Source organism: Mus pahari, chromosome 18 (genome assembly GCF_900095145.1).
Source record: "Mus pahari chromosome 18, PAHARI_EIJ_v1.1, whole genome shotgun sequence".
Taxonomy (NCBI): domain Eukaryota; kingdom Metazoa; phylum Chordata; class Mammalia; order Rodentia; family Muridae; genus Mus; species Mus pahari.
The window spans coordinates 56059253-56074201 of NC_034607.1; the positions used below are offsets into that span (position 1 = coordinate 56059253).

The 14949-nt window shown below is 35.9% G+C and overlaps 1 protein-coding gene across 27 annotated transcripts in view; it reads right to left on the minus strand.

Annotated features, from left to right (window-relative positions):
- Nrxn1 (neurexin 1) overlaps nucleotides 1-14949 on the minus strand; it is a 1070033-nt gene that overhangs the window by 630295 nt on the left and 424789 nt on the right. The window lies entirely within an intron of this gene.

The following is a 14949-nucleotide window of genomic DNA, read 5'->3' on the forward strand; positions in this document are numbered from 1 at the left end:
ATACTCTGACATGTTATCTGAGCTCTGAAAAAATTTAAGTTTATTAGAAGGTAATTGTTTCATTTGGTGATACTCTAGAATTAGGAGGGAATTAAATATTTTAATCAAATATTAGAATATACTTAGGGAAATATTATTGATTTTAAAAGTATAACAGCATCCTACTCTTCTTTCCTATGGAAATCATGTTCATTATTACATGGAGACAGCCTTGATGTTCTCTTGTCCTAGAGTAACTACCATAGTACTTCCCTTCAATATGTTGCCCTAGGCAGCCCTTCCCACCTCTCTCTCAGGACTATTTCCTCACCAGGACTACTGTAACTTTCTCCAGCTCAAAATGAACCTTGGCTCACTATCAGCTCCTGTTTTCTTGCATAGTCAGTGGCCAGACTGTCCACAGCAGTCCTGTCTTATTGGAACAATTGAATTTCTACATTTATTCAGAAATAACAGGGCTATGATTATCATGTTGGAAATGCATATTGAGGGCTAGCCTGGTCACTGCTCAGGTGGCTAAGTGGACCTGTCTTCTCTCCAACCCTACACTTGTCAATCTGTGCTGGCTCTGTGCTGAATACATTGTCAGCAGACAATCTGTTGGAGTTGGCTGTCCATGTTGGCTATGCCCTTCACTGCATCAATTACATCAAGCAGACAGTGTGAAAATGGAATGTGAAATATACACTTTAGCTGGTGTGTTGCCTGACATAATATTAGTATGAGTCAATACAACAAAATATCCAAACATCATTAACCTCCGTTGTGTTCTAGGATTGTTTAGTTACTATATAAATTTCTCTCTCTCTCAAAAGTCTTATTTGGTAAAAATTAAATTTCTTATACAATCTACAGATGTAGTAGATGACTAACCAAATTCAGGACAGGGTTTAAAAGGGTCAAGAGTGAAGTACTTGCATGAAAAAAATTACAAAGCATTATGAAAATTCAGAAATCAAACCAGATACTATTTAAATGCAATATTTAAAATTGAATAAGAAATTTTCTATGATTATCAAAATACTAAAACTACATTAAAAACAGATTTGGTATAACTGATTCTTTCTGTTTTTGTTAGCTTGCAATGTCATAGCATAGAACCATGATATACTATTTATCTAGGATTCATGAATCCAGTCTGATATAGTGGTTAAAATGAATGCCAGTAACTGAAACTTTATGGTGTCATTAGCAAATGTCATTAAACTCACAATACACTGTTCAGTTTTAAGATATAATAGTTATTGGGAAAACCACCTTCATTGAAAGGATAATTTATGGCAAACAGTGTTCAGTCAGGCATCGTTCCGTGCACTTGGATTTATTAATTCCTCATGGCAACCTGCTGAGACTCTATAACAAACTTCTCTCTCTGAGAAGCACAATTTTGTTTGTCTGTGTGTATCTGTGCATGTGGTAATATTGGTGGTTTGGGTGCACATGTAAATATGTGCACATATATAAACATTCATAGAGAGTCTAGAGGTCAATCTCAGATACCATACATACCACATGTGCTATCTATATTTTGATGTCTAATGATATTGAGACAGGGTCTCTTACTGGCCTGGGATTTATCAAATAGACTGTTCTGACTGATTCCAAGAGCCTCAATATTCTTTCCCAAATCTGGAATTACAAGCATGAGTCACTGTGTCAGAATAGTTTTTTAAGTGTGATATTGCGATGAAACTCAAGCCTTTGTGCTTACAATGGAAGCCTTTAACCAACTGAACTAGTTATCATGGTCTTAAGTCTATAGTGCCTGTCTGTGGAACTTTACTAAACAGATATGGTGACAAAACTGAGTTCCTCATTTAACAGATGAGGAAATTGACCTAACAAATTAAGAATAGGAGAATAAAATTTAAATTCCAGAAGTGTTGACTTATAGACTTTAAAACCATATCATTGAAGCAAACAAAGTCCCTCAAAGATCAAGTAAACTATCCATAGTCTGACTTCAGTCTCCCAACCCCACAATTCTTAACTCTCCATAATAGTGACTCCAAGAATAGGCAATGACATTAACTTTCATAGGAACTGGTCAGACCTCCAGGAGGTGAGTGTGTGAGAGATCCTACCTAGTGACTTACTACTGACTTTCCTACTGAATCAAAACAGTAATCACACCAACTGCTGAACGGTAGTGTGAAAAGCAAGCTTCAACAATTACAGTTTACTTTCCTTCAAATTCTTTTTTTTTTTTNTATTTTCTTTATTTACATTTCAAATGCTATCCCGAAAGATTCCCATACCCCTCCCCCCACCTCTGTTCCCCTACCCACCCACTCCCACTACTTGGCCCCGGCCTTGCCTTGTGTTAAGGAATTAATTAAGTTAACAGCTTCCAATCTTGGGGAGGCTAATAAAATCAGCCCTTTAGTCTACTGCTGGTAGAATACCTTCTGTAAGTATATTGGTAGAATTTTTGGCAATGATCAGCCAGTGTGAAATATTCAAAATATAACCTTTATCTCTTCAGCTAAATAGCACTATCATTATGTTTAAACTAGAGTATCATGATGGATTATAAACAAAAGTACAGATGACTCAAAGCAAACCTTGAGATCTTGTCTAAGAAATCGGTCTTTTCAATACTTGATGCTACCATGTCATGATGATTCACAGACATACTTCTAATTACAGTTTTTATCTAGGGGACCTGTAATTACTAGTATTATGAAAGGGATAGTGCACCTAAATAGGTGACTCAGTTACTAAGACTGTTGTCCAGAGGGCATGGATTCCTTTCCCAGCATTCATGTAGGATGGCTCCCATTCATCCATAACTCCTGTTCCAGTGACATCCTCTGGCCTCTGAAGTAACCCTCACTAAGATGCACACACATAGTCACTAACATTCATGTTCATGCCAGCACAGAACTAAAAAGAAAATAAGTCCCTTAAAAGGTGACAAAAACTTTGCTTCTTGGGAAAACTTTTTTTTCAGAAAACATAAAAAAGTAGGATGTGGTTTGAAAGCACAATATTCAGGAGAAAAGTACAAGGTCAAAATATCCAGGTAATTCAAAATATACAAGGGCTTGAGTCCATATAAAATGGAGGGTGTTGCCATAGCACTAACAGCAAGCTTGATATTGTTAATGACATTAGGTGAACTGGAAATGATCATGTTATTTAGGAAAATGTCTTACAAAAATGATCTATTTATCAAAACCAGTATTCACTTCCCACTTTAGCATATTGTTTTGCATTATGTATTGGAAAATGTTTTAAAATATATTAGATGGCTTATGCAAGAGTCCTCACACTTAGCTAACTATAGCATTCTCTGTTTCACTCAATGGTTCAGATACAGAAAGCAGCTATGAGCTTTGCAAATGCACTGACATGTTCCACCAAACATTTTAATGATTTGACTATAGTTCTGAATCCTCCAGACTGGAGCAAAACAAGAAAAGCATTTGTATCATGTAGCCCTACTCTCCTTATAGAGCACTACTACTGCATATCTATTTTAAGACAAACTTGCAAGCTGGAACCCTTGACAATATTCAAAGTTTCCTGAATCAAGTTAAACAAAGACTGCTAGGGACCATAGACAGGCATTCTCTGTGGCCTGATCCACCTTGGATCTAGGAAAGTCATGTGCCTGAAGATCTAAAATATGCTACCTAGATATAAATCTTTTCTTGGAAATACTGGATTAGACAGTTATGAATTATAATATTTTTAAGAAAAAAATGGGAACCATGTGGCCAGGTCCAGTTTTAAAGCTCAAACCAGAATGTCTATATTTAGGGGTAAGATGGGGATAATTTTTTCAGAGGAATTTTGTCAGTAGATCTCCAGAAGCTATATCTTAAAGAATTAAAAAAAAAAAAAACAAGAAGATGTCTCTAGAGGAGATGATGGATTGTCACTATACAATGAACTTACAATGGAGATGCTGTCACAAGACAACACAGAGAAGGATAATCAGTCAGCATACAAAGAATCTGAAGGGTTAAACTGAGCTTGGTGAATCCTGGGGGGTGGGGGGGGGAGTGGCTCCTCTAACCTTAACAGAACACAGCTCACATACTTCATGGTCACAAGACATAATTTTTTCAGTGGATTTGCATCTAGTATAAAATTTCTTTCCTTCTTGCAGGGTGAACACACATGAGAAACACATAGTCATGCTCTTATGAGACTGAAATGATATTTTTAAAGTACACTGTAAGACCAAGCATTGAAAATTATCTTTTTGACGTTGTGTGTAAAAGTCACAATCTTTGTAAAAAGGTAAAAATTTAAAAGGATTAGTGTATGTTAAAATTTCAATGTAAGTAGGGAAGGTCTTAAACACACATCACATTACAGAGGAGCAAATAGCTTGGGCAACTCATAATGGCTCTTGTCATTAGCAGGGGAAAGCAGCCAGATACTTGGAGAACTTAAAAGGACAGAATATAAGGTGGAAAGCTGGAGTCCCCACAGCTGCCACTGTGGCCAATCCTGGATAAAGAACAAACTAGAATGACTGGAGAATCAGGAAACGCTCGTTCTGTGCCATTAATGGGTTGGAGGTTTTAAAGGTATGAATTGCAGAAAGGTTATTCCTAAGGAACTCTCAGATTCTAGATGGTTGCAAGATTTATCTGGGGGAATCTCTAGGTGGATCCACTGAGAGACAGAGACCTGGAGGTCTATGTGAACCATATAGAAGTCTGAGGCTTAATGCAACCTTAGAGTCTCAGCTTCTAAAGAGTAGATGCCCACAGTCACCATCCAGACCCTTTCCTGATGCTTAAACCATGAGCCAACATCAGAATGCAGCACTTAGGATGAAGTGTAATCTATACTAACATGACTTTTCTCAGTACATGGTCTCTAAGAGGCTGTTTTATTTTGGAAAATAAGAATCTGTCATATCTTATCTGTCTCTTTCTGGCTTAAGATACTTCTTAGTGTATTCGTTCATTAGTACAGATTTGTTTAGGCCAGGCCTTTTGTGAATAATCTCACTAATCTCCAAATTGATCAGAATATTATCCACCAGTGATTATTCTAGCAAGTGCAAGCATTTTAGCCATCATTACCAATTAAATATCCATTCACCAGTGAAAGTTCTGTACTGCCATTTTCAGGCATAGTTCAAAACCTAAGGAAGTTTAACTAATTTCTTCAAAGTCACATGGCTAATAAAAATAAAGCATTCCATTATATCACATTAAATCATGGCAAATGATTTCTAGTGAATGAATAGTCCTAACAAACTGACACATTGACAGGCATATGGGGAGGGAAGTTAATTTTTTATCTTAAGGATTATTAATATTTTCAGTAGACAGAACATATAGGACACTAGAGAGATGCTTAGAGAAATATGCATTTTATTTTCTTATAAATTCCTTTGCCTTTAGTGTGCTGATTTCTATCTTTGTCTTAATAATGTTGACTTTGGTACTATAAAATATATTTAAAAGCAAATTAAAAATAATGCTAAATCGAGAATTGTCAAATACAGTGAGGAACCAATGCCACCTCCTGTCTCTGGGTCAGAGGTAGGACAAAGTAAGAAAATGTAATGATAAAGCAGGTGCAGTCCTTTTGCTTTTGAAGAGACCCCATCGCTAAGTAAGCAGACAATGGGAAAAAAACATTTGATTAGAATGACAGATACATGGTAGATAAAGTATGAGGAGGCTCTCATGTTTAGCACGTGTGTGCACATGAGTTTCAGAACAAGGACTTGACTAGAAAATGTATCATTGGGAGCTGGAGAGATGGCTCAGCGGTTAAGAGCACTGACTGCTTTTCCAGAGGTCCTGAGTTCAATTCCTAGCAACCACATGGTGACTGACAACCATCTATAATAGGATCTGATACTCTCTTCTGGTGTGTGGCTGAAGACATGTATAGTGTACTCATATAAATAAAGAAATAACTTAAAAAAAGAAAATGCATCATCTAAAAGGTATCTAATAGTGGCAAATTTAAAATTAGCTTAAGAGAAACTAAACATTTATAATATTCTTGGGAATGGTTTGGATATTTTAGAGGCTCAGAATTAAAGATTATCTTGTCTTTGACCTGTATTCCCCAAAAAACAAACAAACATGAAGTGGCTTCTCCCTGGCAGTAGAAAATTAAAGTGGGATAGAGCTAACTCCCTCCAAGGCTCAGGAAAGGTAGAGAAGAGCTGGAAAGGATGGAAGGAGCAGAGGAGGAGCAAGTGCTGCAGAATGCTGTCTTATCAACATGACACAGCTGACACACTCTTAAACTCTTAAGCAGCTATGTCTTCATGTACAAGATCTGCACCTGATTGGACTCATCAATATCTCGTCATTGTGGGGAATAAACACTTACAAACTACAAAGAATAATGAAGGCAGTGCTCACTTCCATACTTTGAAATTATAAGTGCTTTTTCAATTGTACCACAGTTTAGGAACACTCATCAAAGACAGATTTCCATTAGGCTGAGCTTAACACTGCTCCCCCCACACACACACCCCCAAAAATCCTCTTTCAACATTTCTTCAGGAAGGAAGATACCATTCACCATTATAGTGCCTTTCACAAGAGTTTCACTGAATTAGCCAGAATAGAGTATAAAGGACAAATAAGAAAGAAAGATCATATTCAGGACAATGTATCTTCAAGGAAAGAATCACTGTCATTAGGAATTTGATGGCAGGAGATGCCACTCTAATTCTGATGGCTTAAGAATTATGTTATTGAATGGACTCATATCACAATATAAAAAGTCTAGCATAACTGTCCTCTCAAAGGCTCCATCCAGCAACTGGCTGAAACAGATGCAGAGTCCCACAGCCAAATATTAGATGAGGCTCAGGAGTGTTGAGGAACAGTTAGGGAAAGGATTGAGGGAAACAGAGGGGAAAGGGACTCCACAAGAAGACCTACTGAGTTCATAGCCTGGACCCTTGAGGGCATGCAGAGCTTGAACCACCAACCAAAGAGCAGTCATGGGTTGGACCTACACCCCTCTGTACATATGTAGCAGATGTGCAGCTAGGTCTTCATGCAGAACCCCCAACAACCGCACCAGGGCTTCCTCTGACTCTGTTGCCTGCCTATAGGTCCTGCTCCCTTAACTGATCTTCTTTTCAGGCAGCTTCAGCTGGAGAAGATGTGGCTATCCTGCAGTGACTTGAAATGCCAGTGGTGGGCTGGGACCCACAGGGTACCTTCCCCTTTCTCAAGAAGTAACTTGAGCTCCAGGGATGGATCAGTGGATTTTTTAAGCAAATGTGCACACACACACACACACACACACACACACACACACACACACACACACACATCTACACTCACTTCTAAATATCCAAACTCATACACACACATAACCCACAGACAAAGATACACACATATACAAAGAGTGACAGATATATACACACACTCATACTCAGTGACAGACAAAGTCTCTCTCTCTGTCTCTCTGTCTCTCTGTCTGTCTCTCTGTCTCTTTCTCTCTCTGGCTTGTTGGAGTCATTTCTCATTTATATCGTTACATATGTGATAACTCCAAGTTTTTTTTTTTACTAGAAGACAACATTGCTAACCACAAATAATAATTCATCTTTACATTCTTCCTCAATATAAACAAAAATAAATATATTAAAACCCTGTGTATATAAAAATGGCAGTAAATAGAGTCTGTCCTTGTGTTATGTAACCAAAAGGAATAAAATAAACTGGTAGGCATCTCACATTCATGTTAACGTGCACAATATTGTAAGTGGATATGTCTTAAACTGCTTGAGATATTGATTTTTGTCAAAATAAATGATGTGAGGAGAAATTTGGATATGCACCAAAAGCTTCAGTCTTCAAGGGTTTTCAATTTTCTCCAGTTTGCACATTTGGAAACTGAATAGTTCAGCATATCTCAAATAAAACTCATCTCCCAAGGTTCCTTTTCTATGTTGGCTAAATCAAATTAACTGTGAACTGAAGAGGTTAGATACATGCATAATGGGAGTATCAAACTGTAACATCTTCTTACTCTGGCTCTCTGTGGTCCCCTAATTTCTACCCTGGAGAGGAATCCAAATATTAGTTTCACTGAAGATCACTCTGAGAAATCTGAAGAGAAGTATGAATTACAAAAAAATTATCACATATTGAATTATACCCCCATGCTGCCACCATGTCCATAGATGATACTGCAAGTCTCTAAACTTCCACTTAACGTTTGATGACAGGCAATAGAATTGCAATCTCCTTGCTCATCCTATAAGTTGTGAGACCCTTGTCTTCACAGCTAGACAACCATTTGAATCAGGGGATCCATATACATTGACTAGAGAGCTGACATGATGAGCTATTTGAGCCAAGAACTGCTGTGCACACTACACTGCTGCCCTCCACAATGATGCATTGCACTAATATACTCCCAGTGTGCACTTGCTTGAATGTATTGAGCAATACATCACCGAAATGTTTAAGCTTATATGGTACACTGCTGTGTGAGATATAAATAGCTGCCTGAGGCTCATTTTAAAGACTTAATTTCTAATGTTCTATATTAAATGATGTCTGTATCAATTTTTGGTGGTCTGTGAGACATATGTTGGGATTGCATTGTGTTGTCTTTGAAAGTCACAAATTTTTCCCATGTTGAAGACATTCTGACAGCAGAGCATATCTTAAAAGGAATGAGTGTTCAGAAGTTGATTTTCCACATAGATGACATAGACTGAATGATGAATTCTATGTATCAGAGCTGAAATCAAGACCTAAGCAAGAGACCTGACTGTTTGTAGTATCTTTTCCATGGGAGTACCATATGGGTTAGAAATGGGCCTTGGATCAGAAGGTGCTAATCAGGTAGAGAAGCATCCCAGAACTGAAAGACATTGTGATTGTATTTAGTTTCCTTTTCTGATGATGCATATTCTTTAATGATGGGATTGTGTAGCTGTAGTAATATGTACCATAGAATTCCACACCTCTTTCCTTGTCCCAAGTTATAGATCAAAGTATGATGTAACTTCAAGAAAAATAGCAACACACAAGTTCTAGACATATATATTCAAATTTGTATAGTCATCATGTTATGTATGGGCTGCCAAAATTATGTTGACAGATGAACCTACCATGAGAGCAGAACCCACATCTGATTTGGCCACCATCTTTCCACAGTTCCCTGTTCTTGACACATAAAATGTGTTCAGCAAATATTTATTCAATGCACTATCTATTTAGTGTAGATTCATTTCATCAGCAAATATTTTTAAGAAGCATGCATGTCTTTAAATGTAACTGTGCATTCTCATAGAAAAATATTTGCAACTAGTACTAATAAGAAATGACAATCTGGGGCTGGAGAGATGGCTCAAGAGGTTAAGAGCACTGACTGTTCTTCCAAAGGTTCTGAGTTCAATTCCCAGCAACCACATGATGGTTCACAATCATCTGTAATGAGATCTGACACCCTCTTCCCATGTGTCTGAAGACAACTACAGTCTAATTACATACAAAAATAAATAAATATTTAAAAAAAAAAGAAAAGACAATCTGCAGAAACTGAAAGTTATTTGATTATCACTGGTCATAGGAATAATGATAGTATTTAAACATGATTATATTAACTGAAAAGTATCATTTTTCACATGCAACTTTTCAGATTTCTTTTATTTTCTAAAGAAATATACTTCTACATAAAATATACTGTGTATTTTCATAAATTCTCTTATCTTTGGAAGATAGATACCCAGACTCATGAAGATGCTTTAAATACCTTATACATACTCTGTTGTTTTCATATGTGTGTGTGAAGCTTAAATCATGAACCATACTATAAGAGATAAACAAGACTAATTTCACAATAGAGTTATCATATCTACTTACCATAATAAAAGTTATATAAATATAGTCTATCTTGAAATACATTATACTAATCCATTGTCTTCCAATAATGTTGTGAGATCTTAGGGCCATCATCAAATACAATAAAAATTTCCTGAACACAATCATTATAACACAGAGACAACTGACCTCATAGGTTGTACATAGTACATAGAGAATAACTAACAAACAAGGAGTTGACTATTTCTGGTATATATGAGATGCCACACTATATAATCATACCACTCAGAGATGTGTAATTTAGAAATTTTGAATCATTTATTTATTTAATAATTTATATAACAATTTTTGACCCTACTTGACCACAGGTAGCTAAAACAATAAAAAGCAAAATCAGATCAACTTCTCTTTCAATCATAGACTTTGTTAGCTATCTTTGGCAGTATATATTCTGTTATTCATAATTTGAAAAACAGCAAATTATATATAGGTAAAGTTATTGTTTAGTTTTTTACTTGTCATTTCATTATCTACTCCCTTCTTTGTCGATAATGTTTAAAATTCTTCTTGTCCAGTGACATTATACTGTACAATGTAGGTCTATATTTAGCTTTGATTTTAAGCTACCTGAAGAAGAGTAAACAAATTTCACTTATAATTTAATAGCCTCACTTCCAGTTATCATCAGACATGCAAACACATGCACGCATCTTTGCAAACATGCACACAACACAGACAGAAACACACACACCACTTGTCAAAACACCTTCACGTGTGTTTTATGAATTCTATGTAAAATGAGTGCAAAATTTACATTACAAACAGTGGGTGCATTTGGATCCATCATGGTCAGGGCAGGAAGTAAACACTGATCTATTCTTCCAAGACTCCTTTCCCTATCTGAGCTCTCAATCTTCTCCTTCTAGCTTCCTTCTTTCCTCTTCATCCCCCTTGTCCATGGTAAAGAGCCATTTACAGGAACTGTAGGTTGAAGGCAGTGGCTATCTACAAAGGAACTCAACACAGCGCCATACTGCCATAGACCTTCACTGCATGTTAGTAAAAGCAGTTCTCTCACTCCAGGCATTTCTGTGTGCCTCCACTACAGCAAGGGTAAGACAGTCATAGCACTTGCTAGCTATTGCTTGTGAATACTTTGAGCTATTGTTACGTATTGTAAGCTCAACCTTCTTTTTGACTTCAAAATCATTTGCAGTGAGATGGTTTATCTAAAGAAATCAATGAGTCATATCAGATGATGGACAACTCTAAAAGGGTGTGTGGATATAAGGGATAAAATTACTCACAGTGTGTAGAAATAAGGGATGCTTTAAACTATCTCTGTTTACTAGTGCAGGTAAAAGAGCTACATGTAGAAAAAAGAACTGCAAAGGTAGAATTATTCCCACCTAACAGACAAGACTTATTTAACAGATGATTCCTAAATGTGGATGCTTCTAAATTAATCTTTGATATTGACTCAGCTCTCACCCTATGTATTTCATCTTTAAGGCCAGACAAAAGAGATAATTTCAGGTTTATTTGAACTAAATGTTTTATTGAAGAAGATTATTGATCAGTATTTTTCAACACATGACCAACATTGATATTATGTAAATATAGCAATAAAGAATATATAGGATACTGTATCTGTTCTTTTTATTTCATGACTTGAAGTCTAAATTTACAAAATTCTGCTTTTAGAATTATGGCTTGTATACCCATGGACAGAATATAGGACTGACATATATCAAATGGTAAGAATAATGTACATAGTGCTTATATATATTTATTTATTTTGTCTGACTATCGTTCGGTCTCTCTCAGTCTTTCTGTCCTTCTGTCTGTCTGTCTGTCTTATTCTCTCTGTTTTAGTTCCTTTGTCAAAGATCAAGTGACCATAGTTGTGTGGGTTTATATCTGGGTCTTCAATTCTATTATATTAATCTTCCTCCCTGTCTCTTTACCAATATCATACAGTTTTTATCACTATTGCTCTGTAATACAGCTTGAGGTAAGGGATGGTGATTCTCCCAGACGTTCTTTATTATTGAGAATAGTTTTTGCTATCCACACTGAACTTTTAAGTTAATAGTTTTATAAAATTCGGAAAACAATTCCATTTCACTTCATTTAGTTCAATATTCCTGACTTCTAACATACATTTTTTTTAAAACATTGTTTTAAAAAATCTGGACAGATCTCAGATATGGGTGTATATGCTTGTGTACCTGTGTGCATGCATGTGTGTGTGTGTGTGTGTGTGTGTGTATGTGTGTGTGTGTGTGTGTGTGCTAAGATAATCAATCACATTGTTATGTTCTATAGATAAGCTTGTTAAAACATGTTTTAAAATTGCCTTCCCTCTCCCCATGTTTTTTCTATTTTATTGTGCTCTTTACCAACCCCTCATCCAGTAGAGGGTTAATATTATATTACAATCAGTCTGTTGGAAATAGTGTAATTGTTTCCCTTTTCTTCAGATTTTCCTACTTTTAAATTCATTTGCATATTTATAGACCATTATAATTTTCATTTAATTCTATATAGTTTTATTATATATTATAATAAATCAAAAATAGTAGACTAGGGCTGGAGAGATGGCTCAGTGATTAAGAGAACTGCTCTTCCAGAGGTCCTGAGTTCAATTCCCAGCAACCATATCTTGTCTCACAACCATCTGTAATGAAATCCAATGCCCTCTTCTGATGTGTCTGAAGACAGCGACTGTGTATTCATATACACAAAATAAATTGTAAAAAAATAATTAATTATTTAAAAGAGAAAAATAGTAGCCTACATTCAGAGTTGCTATATTGAGCTAACATGTCAATTTTCAATATCAAGGGCATTTACTAGTAACATTGCTTTGCTTTGAAGTCACTATTGTAGTTCATCATACAGTGAGATTTCATTTCTTTCTTTCTGTTGCTAGGAATGTAATAGATTCACAGGTGACCCTGTGTGAGTCTCTTGAAGAGATAAAAGTTACCAAAGGTCCTGATCCAGTGGGAGTATGAGCTAGGAGCACAATGTAATGAATCCAGCTAACCACATTCACAGTTCTACTATTCCAGTCAGCTCTTCCAAAACTGTGAGTGTAACATGAGTGGGGAACTAGCAATACATCATGGAGTTAGCAACAAAACAAAACAAACAAAACAGCTCATCACTTCATTCCCATAAAAATAAAGCAAACATGAACAATAGTCCAGGAGTTTCATAGGGGAGATGACAGTTTGGCTACCGCTACAAAAGAAAGATTATATTTTATGGCAGTGGGTTTTCAAGACAAATGTCTCAGCACAGATGTCTTCTGTTACAGGATATTTATTTCACTGTTCTTCCTATAGATTACTTTTCCTATAAAAATTGATAATATGTTATATTCTCCTTCATGTCCCTTTAGGTATTCACAAATTTCATTGTATGTAATTACCCTTAAATTCTTTAAAACATTGCATCACATCTAATCATCATATTTATAAAAATAAAAACAATGTTGCAATTTTGAAGGTAAAACATACCCCCAAATTATAAATTCATAAATAAAGCTATTGAAATACTAGATATATTTATTTAGTGTAATTTTTAGTCTAACTATTTAGTTTAAATGTGTTTCTTCTATGTACGAGCCTTGTTCATTCTTTCTGTAAAAGTCGTTTATTTCATCAAATATCCATAGATTCTCATCACAATTTTGATTTTAATATTTAAAAAAATGAGCATTTAAAAATGGCCTAAAGCAGGATGGTGCATACCTCCAGTCACAGCGTCAGGGAGTCAGAGGCAGCAGGGACATTAGAAAAGCAGGTCTGCATCACATAGGGAAATCCAGGTCAGCCAGGGTTACGGAGTGAGACAAAAATCCCCCATAAACAAATTAATGAACAAGAAATAAAATCTCATATGTTAATTCAATACCCTCATGTCAACTAATTAAATACAATTTGGAAATACAAAATAGAAAAATTTAGTTTTAGTTGTAATTTTACTGGGATAAGAAACTACACAACTATTATTTTCTCTCAAATATATACTGGCAAGGAGTGCTGACTTAACAATTTCTGCAGAAGCAAAGTGCTAAATACTCAGAATAAATATGACAAGTGAAGGAAGGCTGGAAGATGGTAGAACCGTGCATTGTGCAGAGGAGCCCCATTGGACACACTCCCCAGAGATGATCCCCCTTCCTATCTGAAGTGCAGGGTCAAGGAGGGACTATTTACTTTCCACTGCTTGCCTCCTCTCTGGACTCTCTGAATAGACAGTCTGTATTCAGTCTGAATTCCCAGTCCAAAACCATCTAAACATCTGTCCAAGTCTGAATTCATGAAAACAAAATTAAAAGGACTAAGATGCAACTTGAGAGAATTCCAACAGAAGTCTGAGAATATGGCCAAATAACTGACTAAATTATACTAATTGATGGTTACATAACCTGAAAATAGAGCAGTCCCTTATTTTAAAAATAGTGCAGAGGAAAAATCTGTGGTATATTAAATGAATAGATTCATGGATTTTATGTATTAGGTTTTTAGACTTTTTGTGTATATCTGAAACCTATGAAGTAGTAATACATAAAATTATGGTACTACATTGCATCTCTACAGGAGCAGGTTGGTCCATTTTGTGAGTACCTGTGAGTGCCCATCACCATGTAATGGACTAATAACTAAAGAAATTGATTGATTCACAAATATGGAGGTTCAATCCCTAGACTATTCTACTTCTTTCATTTTTTTTCATTATTTTGACTTTAAAACATTACATTTTTTCATTTACTATTATATTGTTTATTTCATGTATGCATGAGAAAGACTAATGATTGATCCAAATAACAATTTCCATATCAAAAAATGTATGTAAATTACATTAATATTTTCCTATCAAACACACACAGAGCAAGAGAGAAAGACCGACAGACAGACAGTGAGAGACAGAGATACAGAGAGAGACAGAGAGAGATGAGAAAAAGAGGGAGAGAGAGACAGAGAGAGACACAGAGAGAGAGACAGATAGACAGATAAACAGTGAGATAGAGACAGACAGACAGACAGAGACAAAGAGAGAGAGAGAGAGAGAGAGAGAGAGAGAGAGAGAGAGAGAGAGAGAAATACAAAGGATAAAAGCATAATCCTTTAAGGGAAAACTAAGGTGG